General features: G+C 53.1%; 1 pseudogene; it reads right to left on the bottom strand.

Annotated features, from left to right (window-relative positions):
* Positions 1-650: 650 nt before the first annotated feature.
* On the bottom strand, positions 651-14,853 carry LOC115830468 (annotated as a pseudogene).
* Positions 14,854-15,264: the final 411 nt, after the last annotated feature.

Genomic DNA, 15,264 nt, shown 5'->3' with positions numbered 1-15,264 from the left:
ACTGAACAACATGGTGAAACCCCATCTCTACTAAAAGTGCAAAATTAGCCAGGTGTGGTGGTGCATACTTGTAATCTCAGCTACTTGGGAGGCTGAGACAGGAGAATCACTTGAACCCGGGAGGTGGAGTTTGCGGTGAGCTGAGATCGCACCACTGCACTCCAGCCTGGGCAACAAGAGTGAAACTCTATCTCAAAGATAAAAAAAAATAATAAAATAAATACAAATTGCTGGGGACCACCCCCAGAATCTCTGATTCAGCCATCTAAAGTGGGGCCTCACATCACATTTCTCAGGAGTTCTGAGGTGATGCTTGTACTGCTAGTTGGGGGACTAGCTTCGAGAAACACTGCTTTTTTTCTTTCTTTTTTTAGATGAAGTCTTGCTCTGTTATACAGGCTGGAGTGCAATGGCGCCATCTCTGCTCAATGTAATCTCCATCTCCTGGGTTCAAGTGATCCTCTCACCTCAGCCTCCCGAAGTGCTAGGATTACAGGCATGAGCCAGCATGCCTAGCCCATGTCCTGAGGTCTCACCTGCTGTCTGCCAATGGGGAAGTAAACAGAATGATGGTGCTAATGCTCAAAGTGGCCCCGGGCAAGGTGGAGAGGGGAGGCCAGGAAAGCGGTGGGGCTCCAGGGGTTGTACCTTCAGGCGGCGCTCATGGCTGTGTGGATGTCATCAGAGTTGAGTTTGAAGGTGCCCTGGGCCCACTCCTCAGCCACCTATAGCAGGTAGCAACAATGCCAGGGGTCAGGTGAGCAGGCATCAGCAGCCAAGAGAGCCCCTGCCCTGGTCCTACCCTATCCCTGATGACCGACTGTCCCTTTCCAGGAGCTGAGTCCTGGAAGCGTACCCTGGGAGGGGGCATCTCAGGCCCAGCACACCTTTACCCATGAGCCATGTGGGCCACAGGGGTCATTAAAGGATGGAGAGAGGCGGTCATCAAGGCACACAGTTAAACAGAACGTGAGAATATACTTAGTTCAATGTGAAACCACAGATTGGCAACACTGCACTATTTGCTCAGGGATTTGGGAGGGGGCCTTGGGTGGGGCTTGGGCCATGGCAAGTACCTCGTCTAGGCCATGGAGCATCTGGTCCATCTCGGCCTTGGTGAGGAGCCCTGAGATCATGCCACTGGGCTACAGCCTGGGTGACAGAACAAGACTGCATCTCAAAAGAAAAAAAAAAGAGGACGTAGTGAGTGACTAAACATGGCTCTAAGATCTCACCCATGCCCTCAGTATGTATTATTTAGCACATGCTGTGTCAGATATTGCAGAGTACCCAGGAAGCAACAATAAATAGGACTCCTTCTCTCTCCGGAGCCCACAATCTGATCAAACAGAGAGCCAAAGAAATAATGGCAGTGCCTGGCAAGAATGCTGGGAGAGCCAGGTTCGGGCTGCAATAGGAGCAGAGCACAGGAAAGGCTCCCTCAGCCTGGGGCAGGTGAGGTAAACCTCCCCACAAAGGGGACAGCTATGAGGATACTTGGACACCGAATAGGAATCTTTTCAGCCATGCATCATGGGACTCATGTCTGTATTCCCAGGACTTTAGAAGTCCAAGGCGGGAGAATCACTTGAGGACAGGAGTTCAAGACCAGCAGGATAGTTAGACTCCATCTCTACAAAAAATTTTAAAAATAGGCTGCACATGGTGGTGCATGCCTGTAGTCCCAGCTACTCAGGAGGCTGAGGCAGGGGAATCGCTTCAGCCCAGGAGTTCAAGTCTGCAGTGAGCTATGATGGCACCACTGCACTCCAGCTTGGGCAACAGAACAAGACCCTGTCAAAAAAAAAAAAAAAAGGCTAGCACAGTGGATCACGCTTGTAATCCCAGCAATTTGGGAGGCCAAGGCAGGACGATCAATTGAGTCCAGGAGTTCGAGACCAGCCTGGGCAACATAGCAAGATCCTATCTCTAACGTCTTTTTTGTTGTTGCTGGAGATGGAGTTTCACTCTTGTTGTCCAGGCTGCAGTGTAGTGGCGTGATCTCGGCTCACCACAACCTCTGCCTCCTGGGTTCAAGCAATTCTCCTGCCTTAGTCTCCCAAGTAGCTGGGATTACAGCCATGCACCACCACGCCCGGCTAGTTTTGTATTTTTAGTAGAGACGGGGTTTCTCCATGTTGGTCAGGCTGGTCTCGAACTCTCAACCTCAGGTGATCCGCCCATCTTGGCCCCCCAAAGTGCTGGGATTACAGGCATGAGCCACCGTGCCCAGCCAGCCCTATCTCTAAAGAAAAAAAAGGATCTTTTAGTAGGTGATTATGGTGCCAACATGGGCATTCCAGGCAGAAGAAACAGCTCAAGCAAGAGCAGGAGAGCAAACGAGGGCAGTGGAAACAGATCAGTGGCTGGGAGTGAGGGGAAGAGGATGAAAACCCAGGAGAGAGCAGAGGACACTGAGTGTCCTGACCAGGGGTTAGGGCTTTGTCCTGTGGGTGCCAATGACAGGACTCCCAAAATTTTGATTTGTGGCTAGGTGCAGTGACTCACACCTATAATCCCAGTGCTTTGTGAGGGTGAGGCAGGGGGATCACTTGAGCCCAGGAATCAAGACCAGCCTGGGCAACATAGCAAGACCTCATCTCTACAAGGGTAAAAACATTAGCCAGGCATGTTGGTATGTGCCTATGGTCCCAGCTACTCAGGAGGCTAAGGTGGGGAGATCACTTGAGCCCAGGAGCTTAAGGCTGCAGTGAGCAGTGATCGCACCACCACACTCCGGCCTGGGTGACAGAGACAGACTTGGTCTCAAAAACAAACACACACAAATTTGGATTTGTTAGAAAAACCACTTGGGCGCAGGTGATAGGAGACTGGAAACAAGCTGGTAAGGAGGCCACCTCTGAGGACCAAGGGAGCTGCTGGCCAGGAAGGGAACATGGACAGGGCAGAGGGAGGAGAGCCCAAAGCTGAAGCGAGGGGAGCAGTGCAGTGGGCGCAGGGCAGGCCAGGGTAGGCGAGTAACATCTCTGCCCCGAGACAACACACAAGCAGAAAGTTCAACACTGCTTACCTGGTGAAACCCTGCCATCGTTTCCACTCCATACTCACTCTGAATAATGGGCTTCTGATACGTCTTATACCAGTTCTCAAACTGGGTGGCCAGCTGCAGCTGAATCATCTCCAGGTACCCATAGTCATCATACCAAGAGTAACAGCTGTTCACACAGATCACGTCCACATACGGAGCCTAGGACCAGAGCAGGAGAGCACGTTCAGCACCCGGAAGACCACACAACTCAGCACTTACACACTTTGGGGGCTCTTCTAGCAGAGAAGGTAAGAAGGAGATGTAATCCAGGTACTCTGGGAGGCTGAGGCAGGAGGATGCCTTGAGGCCAAGAGTTCGAGACCAGCCTGGGCAACACAGGAAGACCCCAGCTCTACAAAAAATAGTAGTAAGAAAATTAGCACAGCACACTGGCTCATGCCTGTAATCCCAGCACATAGGAAGGCCAAGGTAGGAGGATCACTTGAGCACAGAAGTTTGAGACTAGCCTGGGCAACATCGCAAGACCCCATTTCTTAAAAACAAACAAACAAACAAAACAACAAGGAAGAGGTGCCTCTCAGGGCTGAGAACATCCAAGTGCACCAATTTAGATCATGAAATTACCCTGGTCCACAGGCAGGAAACATGGTCACAAAGAGGCCCAAAGAAGGCAGGCCTGTGACTCTGTGCTGACACTCACAACATGTGCAGCTGGGAAGGGCTGTGAGAGGCACAGTTGCTGCCAATGTGCAGTCCTCAGCCAAAGCCCAGGGCCCCCACCACTGGAACTGACTCTTCTCCAGGCAGCAGTCCCATCACTGGGCTTCCCCTCACCTTGCCCTGGAGAAGCGATCCCACCCGAGGGGCCCATGCAGTCATTCTCACAGAAAATCGTGTTTTGTTTTGGAGACAGAGTCTTGCTCTGTCACCCAGGCTAGGAGGCGGTGGCACAATCTCGGCTCACAACCTCTGCCTCCCACGATCAAGTGTTTCTCGTGCCTCAGCCTCCTGAGCAGCTGGGATTACGGGCGTGTGCCACCACACCAGGCTAATTTTTTGTATTTTTGGTAGAAAGAAGGTTTCACCACTTGGCTGGTCTGGTCTCAAACTCCTGCCCTCAAGTGATCTGCCCGCCTTGGCCTCCTAAAGTGCTGGGATTACAGGTGTAACCACCATGGCTGGCCATCACAGAGAACCTTGAGGCAGCTTTCAGCCTGGCCAACATGGCAAAACCCCATCTCTACTACAAATATAAAAATTAGCCAGTCATGGTGGCACGTGTCTGTAACACCAGCTACTCAGGAGGCTGCGCCACGAGAATCGCTTGAACCAAGGAGGTGGAGGTTGCAGTGAGCTGAGATTGCACCATTACACTCCAGCCTGGTCCACAGAGCAAGACCCTATCTCAAAACAAACGAACAAAAGGAAACAAACAAACAAAAAAAACGAAGCATGGAGCCGCTGCTTTCTTCCCTAACTTGAGATGTATTTTACGTAAGGGCATGATCCTCTAGTCCTAGACCGAGCTCTCTAACATCACTCTCCCCCAACCTCTGAATCCTAGCCCCCAGAGGAGGAGCCACACTTCTAGGTACAGAGCTAAGGTCACTGGGCTGGACACTGCCAAAAATGAGATTGACTCCCTGAAACAGCTCTTGAACACAGGAGGTGGATGGATGCAGACTCAGGAGGGATATTTATTAATGCATCAAGCAAACAGGGAGTGCAGGCTGGGAGATAGGCATGGGGCTAGGTGCAAGGTGCTCAGCAGCGACTCAAATCTAAGTCCACAGGTCCTCGGCAGTGGGAGTGCAGACGCATGCACAGAGAAATGGTGCAAGTGCTGGGCAAGGTGGCTCACGCCTAGAATCCCAGCATTGAAGGAGGCTTACTAGAGATCAGGAGTTCAAGACCAGCTTGGGCAACATAGTGAGACCCTGTTTCTACAACAAATGTATAAATTAGGGCAGGGCATGGTGGCTCACGACTGTAATCCCAACACTTTGGGAGGCTGAGGCAGGTGGATCACAAGGTCAAATTTTGAGGCCAGAATGGCCAACATGGTGAAACCCTGCCTCTAGGAATAATACAAAAAAAAAAACAAAAAACAACTAGCTGGGCCTTGTAGTGCCCGCCTGTAACCCTAGCTACTCAAAAGGCTGAGGCGAGAGAATTGCTTGAACCCAGGAGGTAGAGGTTGCAGTGAGTCAAGATCGCACCACTGCTCTCCAGCCTGGGCAACAGAGCAAGAGACTTCGTCTCAGGGAAAATAAAAACAACTTAAACTTAGCCTGGCATGGCGGCACACAACTGTGGTCCCAGCTATTTGGGAGGCTGAGGCGGGAGGATCGCTTAAGCCCAGGAGGCTGAGGTGGCAATGAGCCGTGATTGCACCACTGCACTCCATCCTGGGCAACAGAGGAAGACCCTGACTCTGAAAAACAAACAATGAAAGAAATGTTGCAAATGGAAATGACAAATGGTGGCAGGAATTGGGCTCTGCGAGACAATAAAAATAACTTGGACTGGAGAGTCAGGGACAACCTCTTAGAAGAAATGGCCTTTATGCCAAGTCGAGTTAACCAGGAGAGATGAAGGGAAGAAAAACTCAACAGAGGGACCAACCCGTGGTCAGAGCTCCCGGCACCCACCCGAGTCCTCCACAGGACAGACTATTTTTTTTGGAGACAGAGAGTCTCACTCTGTAGCCCAGGCTGGAGTACAATGGCACGATCTCAGCTCACTGCAACCTCCGCCTCCTGGTTTCAAGCAATTCTCCTGCTTCAGTCTCCCAGGCAGCTGGGATTACAGGTTCACACCACCACGCCTGGCTTATTTTTGTATTTTTAGCAGAGACGGGGTTTCACTATCTGTTGGTCAGGCTGGTCTTGAACTCCTGATCTCAGGTGATCCACCTGCCTTGGCCTCCGAAAGTGCTGGGATTACAGATATGAGCTACCATGTCCGTCCTAGATTGTTGTTAAAGCCTCTTTTCCTCTTCTCTTTCCTAAGTTCATTTCTTCGTTTACACCTTCCCCCCATCATTGTTCTGCCCATTCGAAGGCTGTGGCTGGCACAGGATGGAACAGAACCCGCTAGCCTCAAGTTCCAAACCCACTCTCCAATAACCAGGCTCTCAGATGAAAAGATTCAAAGCCTTGTGACAGCCTGGCCGAACCACTCCAGCCTGGGTGGCTCCCTTCAATTCCTGCCCCGGGAAAACAGGCATTTCCTCTGGCCACCTCCCAAAGAAGCCCGTCAGTCACCTGCTCCTGGAAGCCTGTGCTCTCCACCTTTGCAACAAAGGGCCTGTCCACCCAGTCCTGCTGAGCACACCGCTGTGCCCGCAGCTCTGAATTGTCCTTTGCCCAGGCTAGGATGACTTCTCAGAGCCTTCTGCCTACTGCAGACTTGGCTCAGCCCAAACCACTCCATGAAATCAGGGTGTAGTGTCTGCCTCAAGGGGCATTTCTACAACCTCTACTACCTTTACCACAAGTGAAAAATCTACCTCTGAACACTGAGTTGGAACTGCATGGTTGTAAGGAAGAAAAGGGGGCCAGGCGCGGTGGCTGACACCTGTAATCCCGGCACTTTGGGAGGCTGAGACAGGCAGATCACTTAAGGCCAGGAGTTCGAGGCCAGCCTGGCTAACATGGTGAAACCCCATCTCTACTAAAAATACAAAAATTAGCCGGGCACAGTGGCTCATGCCTGTAATCCTAGCACTTTGGGAGGCTGAGGCAGGCAGATCACCTGAGATCAGGAGTCCAAGACCAGCCCGGCCAACATGGCGAAACACTGTCTCTATTAAAAAATGCAAAAGTTAGCTGGGTGTGGTGGCACGTGCCTGTAATCCCAGCTCTGCAGGAAGCTGAGGCTGAGGAATCGCTTGAACCCGGGAAGTGGAGGTTGCTGTGAGCCAAGATCATGCTACTGCACTCCAGCCTGAGCGACAGAGTGAGACTCCATCTCAAAGAAAAAAAAAAAAGCAACAATTAGCTGGGCATCATAGCACACATCTATAATCCCAGCTCCTTGGGAGGCTGAGGCAGGAAGATCACCTGAGCCTGGGAAGTTGAGGCTGCATTGAGCCAAGATCACACCACTGCACTCCAGCCCAGGCAACCACACTGAGACCCCATTTCGGAAAAAAAAAAAACGAAAGGCCAGGGGCAGTGGCTCATGCTTGCAGTTCCAGCTACTCAGAAGGCTGAGGCAGCAGAATCACTTGAATACAGGAGGCGGAGGTTGTAGTGAGCTGAGATCGCACCACCGCACTCCAGCCTGGGCAACACAGTGAGACTCTATCTCAAAAAAAAAAAAAAAAAAAAAAAAAGAAAGAAAGAAAAGAAAAAAGAAAGGAAAAGAAAACCATAATTTGGGTGGGTAGATATTTGGTCCCCTGAACTGTTCGGGTATGGAGGGCCCTCCCATTAGGCTGGGACAGGAAGCTGATCTTGAATAGCACACACCCACCCTAGCCTGTCACCTGCCAGGTTCTCCTTCCCAATCCAGCCCAGGGCAGGCAGGGGGCACTCACTTGAAGTAGTAGCCAGCAGATTCCAAGTAGGATGCAGACTTGTTGGCCACAGACCACATCATGATGGCGGGATGGTTCTTCTCCCTGCGTACCAGTTCCTCCATCACACGCATGTGTTGATGCAGAGACACGTTGAAAAGCTGCTTGCGGGCCAGGAGGGAAGGGACAGAGGGTCACGGTGCAGCCCGTGGGCTGCGCAGGCGGAGCAGGTGCACGGCAGAAACTCACAGCAGCACCAGGCCCATGGTGGGACACTCATCGACGACCACAAGCAGTCACACATCGGCAGCACTTCCTCAGTGTAGGGGTAGTGGCTGGTGCAGAAGGCATTGGCACCAAGCCAGCGAAGCAGGTTGAAGTCCTTCACCAGCAGCAGCCAGTCGAAGCCCTTCCCTCATATCTAGGAGACAGCAGAGCTGCCTGACCCCCTCCCTGTCAAAGCTGCACTTCCTCCGAGAGCCAGGACCCTGGAAAGCCACCCCATGAGCCCCCTCTCCAGCCCAAGCAACAGCTCCACCACAAGGCAGTTTGGAGCCACTTGCCTCATTGCCCTCAACTATGGGACACAGGGAAGGCAAAACCGAAAGGTGACCAGAGGCAACCCCCATGAGGACCTAGGAACACCAATGTATGTCCGCATCCTCATGCTTGTTGAAGCCATGAAAATACAAATGTTTCCCATTGATGAGGAACTGGCTCTCAGTGACAGCCACAGTGCAGATCCCCACAAGGAATGTGTAGAAGTCAGACACAGGCCCCAGTGACATCTGTGCAGTCAGCTGCAACTACGACAGCCAAAGCGCCAGGTGTGCGCACCCTGACATCCTGAGTCCCATCTGGCCCACCCTCTGGCAGGAAGGCCCCTTGTGCACCCAGCAGACACCTCAGGCCTGCAAGCAGAGATGCAGCCGAGGTTCTGCCCTTCCCTGGCTGACCCTGGGACCTGTCCTTCAAAACCAGGCTTTCCCCTTGACCAGACGAGGTGACTCATGCCTGGAGTCCCCACGCTTTGGAAGGATAAGGCAGGAGGATCACTTGAGTTCAGGAGTTCAAGACCAGCCTGGTGACAGAGGGAGACCCCATCTCTATAAAAAAGTTTTTTGTTTTTGAGACAGTCTCACTCTGTCCCCCAGGCTGGAGTGCAGTGGCGTGATCTCAACTCACTGCAGCCTCTGTCCCCCAAGTTCAAGCAACTCTCCTGCCTCAGCCTCCCCTGTAGCTGAAATTACAGGCATGCATCACCATTCCCAGCAAATTTTTTCGTATTTTTAGTAGAGATAGGGTTTTATCATGTTGGCCAGGCTGGTCTTGAACTCCTGGCCTCAAGTGATCCACATGTCTTGGCCTCCCAAAGTGCTGGGATTATAGGCATGAGCCACCATGCCCGACCTACAAAGAAAATTTTTTAATTAGCCAGGCATGGTGGCATGTGCCTGTAGTCCCAGCTACTCAGGAGGCCAAGGTAGGCAGATTGCCGCAACCTGGGAGCTCAAGGCTGCAATGAGCTGTATTCAGGACATTCCACTCCAGCCTGGGTGACAGAGTGAGACCATCTCAAAAAAAAAAAAAAAAAAAAAAAAACAACAAAAAAAACCTAGGCCTCCCAAACATTAGAAAGCTCAGAGGACCACACCTGCCATTCACCTCTTCTGGGCTCCTGATGAAGCCAGGCCCACCAGATGGGGACAAAAAACCTCCCTTAATCAAGTCCCAAACCACCATTACCTCTAATTAGTACAGACAGGTGAGGCATTCATGCATCAGGTACAGCCACCAGAGGCTCCTGCCTGCACCCGGCACCTTCAGCTGGCGCTGGGTCCCGGCTCCATTGGCCAGGATTTTGTTTTCTGCATCCAAAAGATGTACTTCCAACTTGAACTGGTTACTACACTTGACAGATCTGGTCATTCACCAGCCCTGCAGGAGGCAAGAGAAACCAGGGCTGAGGGAGGGATATGACCTGGGCCACACAAACATCAGTGCCTCACAGCCAGCATTCCCAGGCAGCCATTTGTTTCTGTTGCTTTTTATTTATTTATTTTTTTTGAGACAAAGTCTCACTCTGTCAACCAGGCTAGAGTGCAGTGGCGTGATCTCCACTCACTGCAACCTCCACCTCCAGGGTTCAGGTGATTCTCCTGCCTCAGCCTCCTGAGTACGTAGGATTACAGGCATGCACCACCACGTCCAGCAAATTTTTGTATTTTTAGTAGAGATGGGGTTTTGCCATGTTGGTCAGGCTGGTCTCCAAAACCTGACCTCAGGTGATCCACCCGCCTCAGCCTCCCAAAGTGCTGGGATTACAGGAATGAGCCACCGCATCTGGTGCTTTTTTTTCTATTTAAAAAAAGATTTTTTTGGCCAGGTGCAGTAGTCACACCTGTAATGCCACCATTTGCGGAGGCTGAGGTGGGAGGATCACTTGAGCCCAGGAATTTGGGGCAGCAGTGAGCTACAATCTTGAGGCGGGCAGTCAAGGAAGTGACCGTGTCCTTCGGATGTGCCAATCATGGCGCTGAGACATGTGATGTGTGAACAAGCAAGTACAGCTACGGTGCATGTGCACCAAGAGGATGACCCAGAACGTGCTTAGAGTAACACCTCTTCCCAGCTCCTTAAGAATTCATCATGGAAGACTCCCAGAAAGGGAGTTTCCCCCATAATTAGCGCTGTCTCATCGTTACGAGCAGCCTGTCCTGAATTCTGTCGGAGGGTGAACCGTGTATTTTGCACTTCAATATTTTTTTTGAGACAGGGTCTCGCTCTGTCACCCAGGCTAGAATGCAGTGTTGCAATCTCAGTTCACTGCAACCTCCACCTCAAAAGTTCAAGCAATTCTCCCATCTCAACCTCCTGAGTAGCTGGTATTACAGGCACACGCCACCATGCCCAGCTAATGTTGGCCAGGCTGGTTTGAACTCCAGGGCTCAAGTGATCCACCCACCTCGGCCTCTGAACGTGCTGGGATTACAGGCATGAGTCACTGTGCCTGGGCTATTCTGCACTTAACTTCCAAAATACTCTTCCTTTGCAATAAATTGCTCTATGCTGCACCACTTTTGCTGTGTGATTCTTGTTTAAATTCTTATTTATTTATTTATTTATTTTGAGACAGGGTGTCTATGTTGCCCAGGCAGGTCTCGAACTTTTGAGCTCAAGTGATCTGTCCACCTTGGCCTCCCAAAGTGCTGAGATGACAGGCATTAACCACCATATCAAGCCTAAACTCTTTTGAACCTGAAACTGCAGCCCCCAAAACAGCTGTCAATAATCTCGCCACTGCACTCTAGCCTGGGTGACCGTGCAAGGCCTCATCTCAGAAAAAGAAAAAGATATAAATGTAAAAAAGAAAAAAAAAACTTTAAAAATCCTTACACTCTGGGAGGCTGAGGCAGGTACATCACCTCAGGTCAGGAGTTCAAGTCCAGCCAGGCTAAGAAGGTGAAACTCCGTCTCTACTAAAAAGATACAAAAATATTAAGTGGGCATGGTGGCAGGTGCCTGTAATCCCAGCTACTCAGGAGGCTGAGGCAGGAGAATCCTTTGAACCCAGGAGGTGGAGGTTGCAGTGAGCCAAGATTGTACCACTGCCTGCCAGCCTGGTCAACAGAACGAGACTCCATCTAAAAAAAAAAAAAAAAAAAAAAAAAAAACGGTCTCCCTCTGTTGCCCAGACTGGAGTGCAGTGTTGTGGTCACAGCTCACTGCACCTTTGACCTCCCAGGCTCAAGTGATTCTCCTCCCTCAGCAGCTGGGACTACTGACACACATCACCATGCCTGGCTAATTTTTTATTTTTTTGTGGTGATGGTCTCGCTATGTTGCCCAGGCTGGTTTTGAACTCCTGGCCTCAAGTCATCCTCCCACCAGGGCCTCCTTGTAAAGAGCTGGGACGACAGGTGTGAACCACTGTGCCCAGCCCACCGAAGCTGCCTGTTTCTTGAGCACGATGTGTAGCAAGGGGAGGTGGAGTAAGAGCAGCACCGTGGGGAAGGGACAGACTGCCACCCTGAGCTGTGTAACATTAGGCCAGACGCCTCTTCTCCAAGTGAGGTCAACCACATGGGTGATTTCAGGAGCCTGTGTCCGCTCAGAAAGCCTGGATTTTAGCTTTGTAGGTGGATGGGAACCTGTGAGGGTTTAGAGATGCTGGGAGCACCTTTTTCCTGGGAGAACTTTCCAAACAGGGAACAAACAGAGCCACCCTGGGCTCCACTGAGGGAGGATCTTACCAGAAGCCCTCACCACTGTCATGCTCCACACTGGTGGTGACGGTGATGTCATCGATATAGGTGGTGGGTGTCGTGTACAGAAGCACAGCCCGCTGTGGTCCCATGTAGTTGAAGAAGTCAAAGTCTGTGTTCTGGACAAACTAACCCTTGGGATACCTAGGGTGGGAGGACTGTGGTTCGCTAGGCCCTTGCCCTGGGTCCTTTGACTTCAGCTCACATGCCTCCCCAGCCTCCCCAGATCCAGGGCCTCCACTCTACGAAAGCCACCGTCCCCAGCAGGAAGACCTTGGGGTGGGGCAGCAAGGTGGGTGCATGCGGTGGAGGCAGGATGGTACCCACATGGAGGTGTTGGTCATGTAGCAGATGGTCCCTGGTGGCAGGGTGGAGGGGGTGAGAATGATGCTGACGGCAATAGTGATGCAGAGGTGGGAGGGCAGGGGCCCCACCTGGAACAGGCTGCTGGTGTCGGCTTGAAGGGGAGGTAGACCCTTCATGCTCTAGTGCATCGACCCCATTTACCCACTGCAGACACAGGAGATATGAGGAAGGGGCAGCACGTCAGGGCATCAGGAGGGGCCCTGCTATCGGGCACTCCCTCACATAACCTGCAGCATGGGGCTCAGGGGCCTGCCAGCCAGATGGGAAGAATAACATCCCAGTGGGGTAGATCAGGCCACCTATTCCCCTACACAGGGCACAGCCCCCAGGGCAGGGCAGGGCAGGGCGCCCCACCATCCCACCCCAGGAGAATGGCTGTGCGTGGCTGCTGGGGGTCCCATGCTGTTCAGCAGCCGTGCCTACCCATCCACCCTGCCTGCTCCTGGCTGCACTGACCATGACGGCATAGGAGTGGGCACTGCCAATCCTCAGCACCACTCTTGTGTGCAGGTCCTGGGTCCATTGCTCTGGCAGGGTCACCTCCCATTCATGCCACATCTGGCTGACAAACTGCAGCTGCCAGTCCTGGCCAACGTCACTGAAGCTGGAGGGAACCCACATGTCCAGGGTGGGGCCTGACTGCGGAAAGAAGGGCCAGACTCAGTTCCTAGGCCCCCAAGGGGATCCGGGACCAGTGTGCTGCACAGCTGTGTCCCCAGGCCCAGCGCAAGCACTGACACATAGCAGGGAATCTTGGCAGAACAGACAGATAACTTGCTGATGACAGGTCAACTGCCAGGGAGGTTTGTGCATCTGGGCCGGTGGGCCCAGGAGTTCCTCCTTGGAGTGAATGGGGCCCAATATCTCCCGAAACAGAAGCGAGCCCAGGGCCACATCCCAGCCCGAGGCAAGAAGGTTCAGACCTGTGACTAACAGGTAGATGACCCACTGCGTGTCACAGAGAAGGCTGGTTGGGGCGATCGGGGGGCTTTGCTTAGGACACTATGAGTGGACCCACGCTAGCATCCAGTTCTCTCCTCTCTTCCTCCTGTACTGAATGTCGCAAAGTCAGAAAAAGAGGATGGAGACCAGGCAAAAGTGGCCCAGACCTCACCTGGTCCCACTTCTCTGCTGACCACATCCAGGTGATGAGGGGAACAGGGGTGGCATCCTTGGCCTGTCACGTCCTATCCTGTACTTGAACCTTGAAAACCAAGGGACCTTCGTGCCTTGGCAGAGCTGACCTCAGGACGTCTCAACTGTCCCCTCCTCCTGATCTCTGGGCCCAACTCCGTGCAGTGCCTGCCGCTCCAGCCCACCGAGTGTCTGGGTGGCTCATGCCTGTTATCAGTAGTTTGGGAGGTCAATGTGGTAGGATGGCTTGAGGTCAGGAGTTCGAGGCCAGCCTGGGCAACGTAGTGAGACTCTATGTCTTAAAAAAGAAAGCTGTTTGGTTTTCTTTTTTTTTTTTTTTTTTTGAGACGGAGCTCACTCTGTTACCAAGGCTGGAGTGTGCAGCGGGGTGATCTTGGCTTACTGCCACTTCCACCTCCCGGGTTCAAGCAATTCTCCTGCCTCAGCCTCCCAAGTAGCTGGGATTACAGGTATACACCACCACACCTGGCTAGTTTTTACATTTTTAGTAGAGACGGGCTTTCACCATGTGGGCCAGGCTGGTCTTGAACTCCTGGCCTCAGGTGATCTACCTGTCTCGGCCTCCCAAAGTGCTGGCATTACAGGCATGCGCCACCAAGCATGGGCATATATTCTGTTTTTTTTTTTTTTCTTGAGACGGAGTCTTGCTCTGTCACCCAGGCTGGAGTGCAGTGGTGCGATCTCGACTCACTGCAAGCTCCGCCTCCCGGGTTGATGCCATTCTCCTGCCTCAGCCTCCCGAGTAGCTGGGACTACAGGCACCCGCCACCACGCCTGGCTAATTTTTTGTCCCTTTTTTTTTTTTTAGTAGAGATGGGGCTTCACCGCGTTAGCCAGAATGATCTCGATCTGCTGACCTCGTGATCCGCCTGCCTCAGCCTCCCAAAGTGCTGGAATTACAGGCGTGAGCCACCGTGCCTGGCCTTTATTTTTTATTTTTTACTTTTTTTCCAATTAGCCAGGCATGGTGGCCGCAGCTAACTTGCAAGGCTAGGGAGGGAGGATCGCTTGAGCTCAGATGTTACGATCGCACCACTGCGCTCCAGCCTGGGTGACAAGGCCAAACCCAGTCTCAAAAAAATTTTAAAAATAAACATTTAAAAGATAGACCCTGCCCAGGCTCAACCTTCGCCTCCAGAGGGGGCTCGGCAGAAGCGCTTCCTCCTCCTCCTCCTCCCCCCTCCTCCGCCTCGGCTGTCCCGGGTCCCCCAGTCCCCCTGTCCCCCAACCGCGCGCCCCCAAGCCTGCTGACCTTTAACCTCCTCCCAGCTCCCAGCTCTGGGGCGCCCAGGTGAAGGAGCCTGCGGCGGGGCCCGGGCTCCTCCACTCCCGCCCCTGGGCTTCCGGGGGCCTCCTGGCCCTGCGTCGAGCACGCACCTTTCGCAGCGGGACGCCGGGAAGACTGTTCCTTCCTAGAAGCCATGGCACCGGTTGTCCAAGAAGTCTGCGCAGAAGCTCCAGAGGCTGTCCACCTTCTTGCACTCCCGCGACGGCCTCTCTCAGGGGTACAGCATCCCCCACTGCAGCGCCGGCATGCAGCCCAACAGCGGCCCGAGCGCCTCTCAGGCTCCACTGCTCCCCGGACCATGCTTTCCGCTCCTCCGCTGGTCCGCGGTCTGTGACGCTAAGAGCAGCGCGAAATGAGCCCGTGACGCGCCGGTCGCCAGACGTGATGCACCGGTCGCGCGACGTGATGCGCGCCCTGGCGACCGACGCACCTGAGGCCGTCCGCGCCATCTTTGTGGAGAGCAACTGCTAGGCCTTGAGGGGCTGGGAGGGGCGGGGCGCTACCCAGTGGAGCCGGTCGCGGGGAACCCCGGGCTAGGCCTTTAAGGAAGCGGGACCCTCACTCTCAGCCCCAGCCAACAAGGGCGAGATCTGTTCCCCACCTCGGCCCAGGCCTGATGATCCAGAGCCGCAGGCCAGGACAGAACCCCTGAGATCGG

The sequence above is a fragment of the Nomascus leucogenys genome, unplaced genomic scaffold (genome assembly GCF_006542625.1).
Source record: "Nomascus leucogenys isolate Asia unplaced genomic scaffold, Asia_NLE_v1 Super-Scaffold_349, whole genome shotgun sequence".
NCBI classification, from domain to species: domain Eukaryota; kingdom Metazoa; phylum Chordata; class Mammalia; order Primates; family Hylobatidae; genus Nomascus; species Nomascus leucogenys.
Note: the sequence above shows the minus strand (reverse complement) of the source record. Positions and strands in the feature narration are given on the sequence as shown.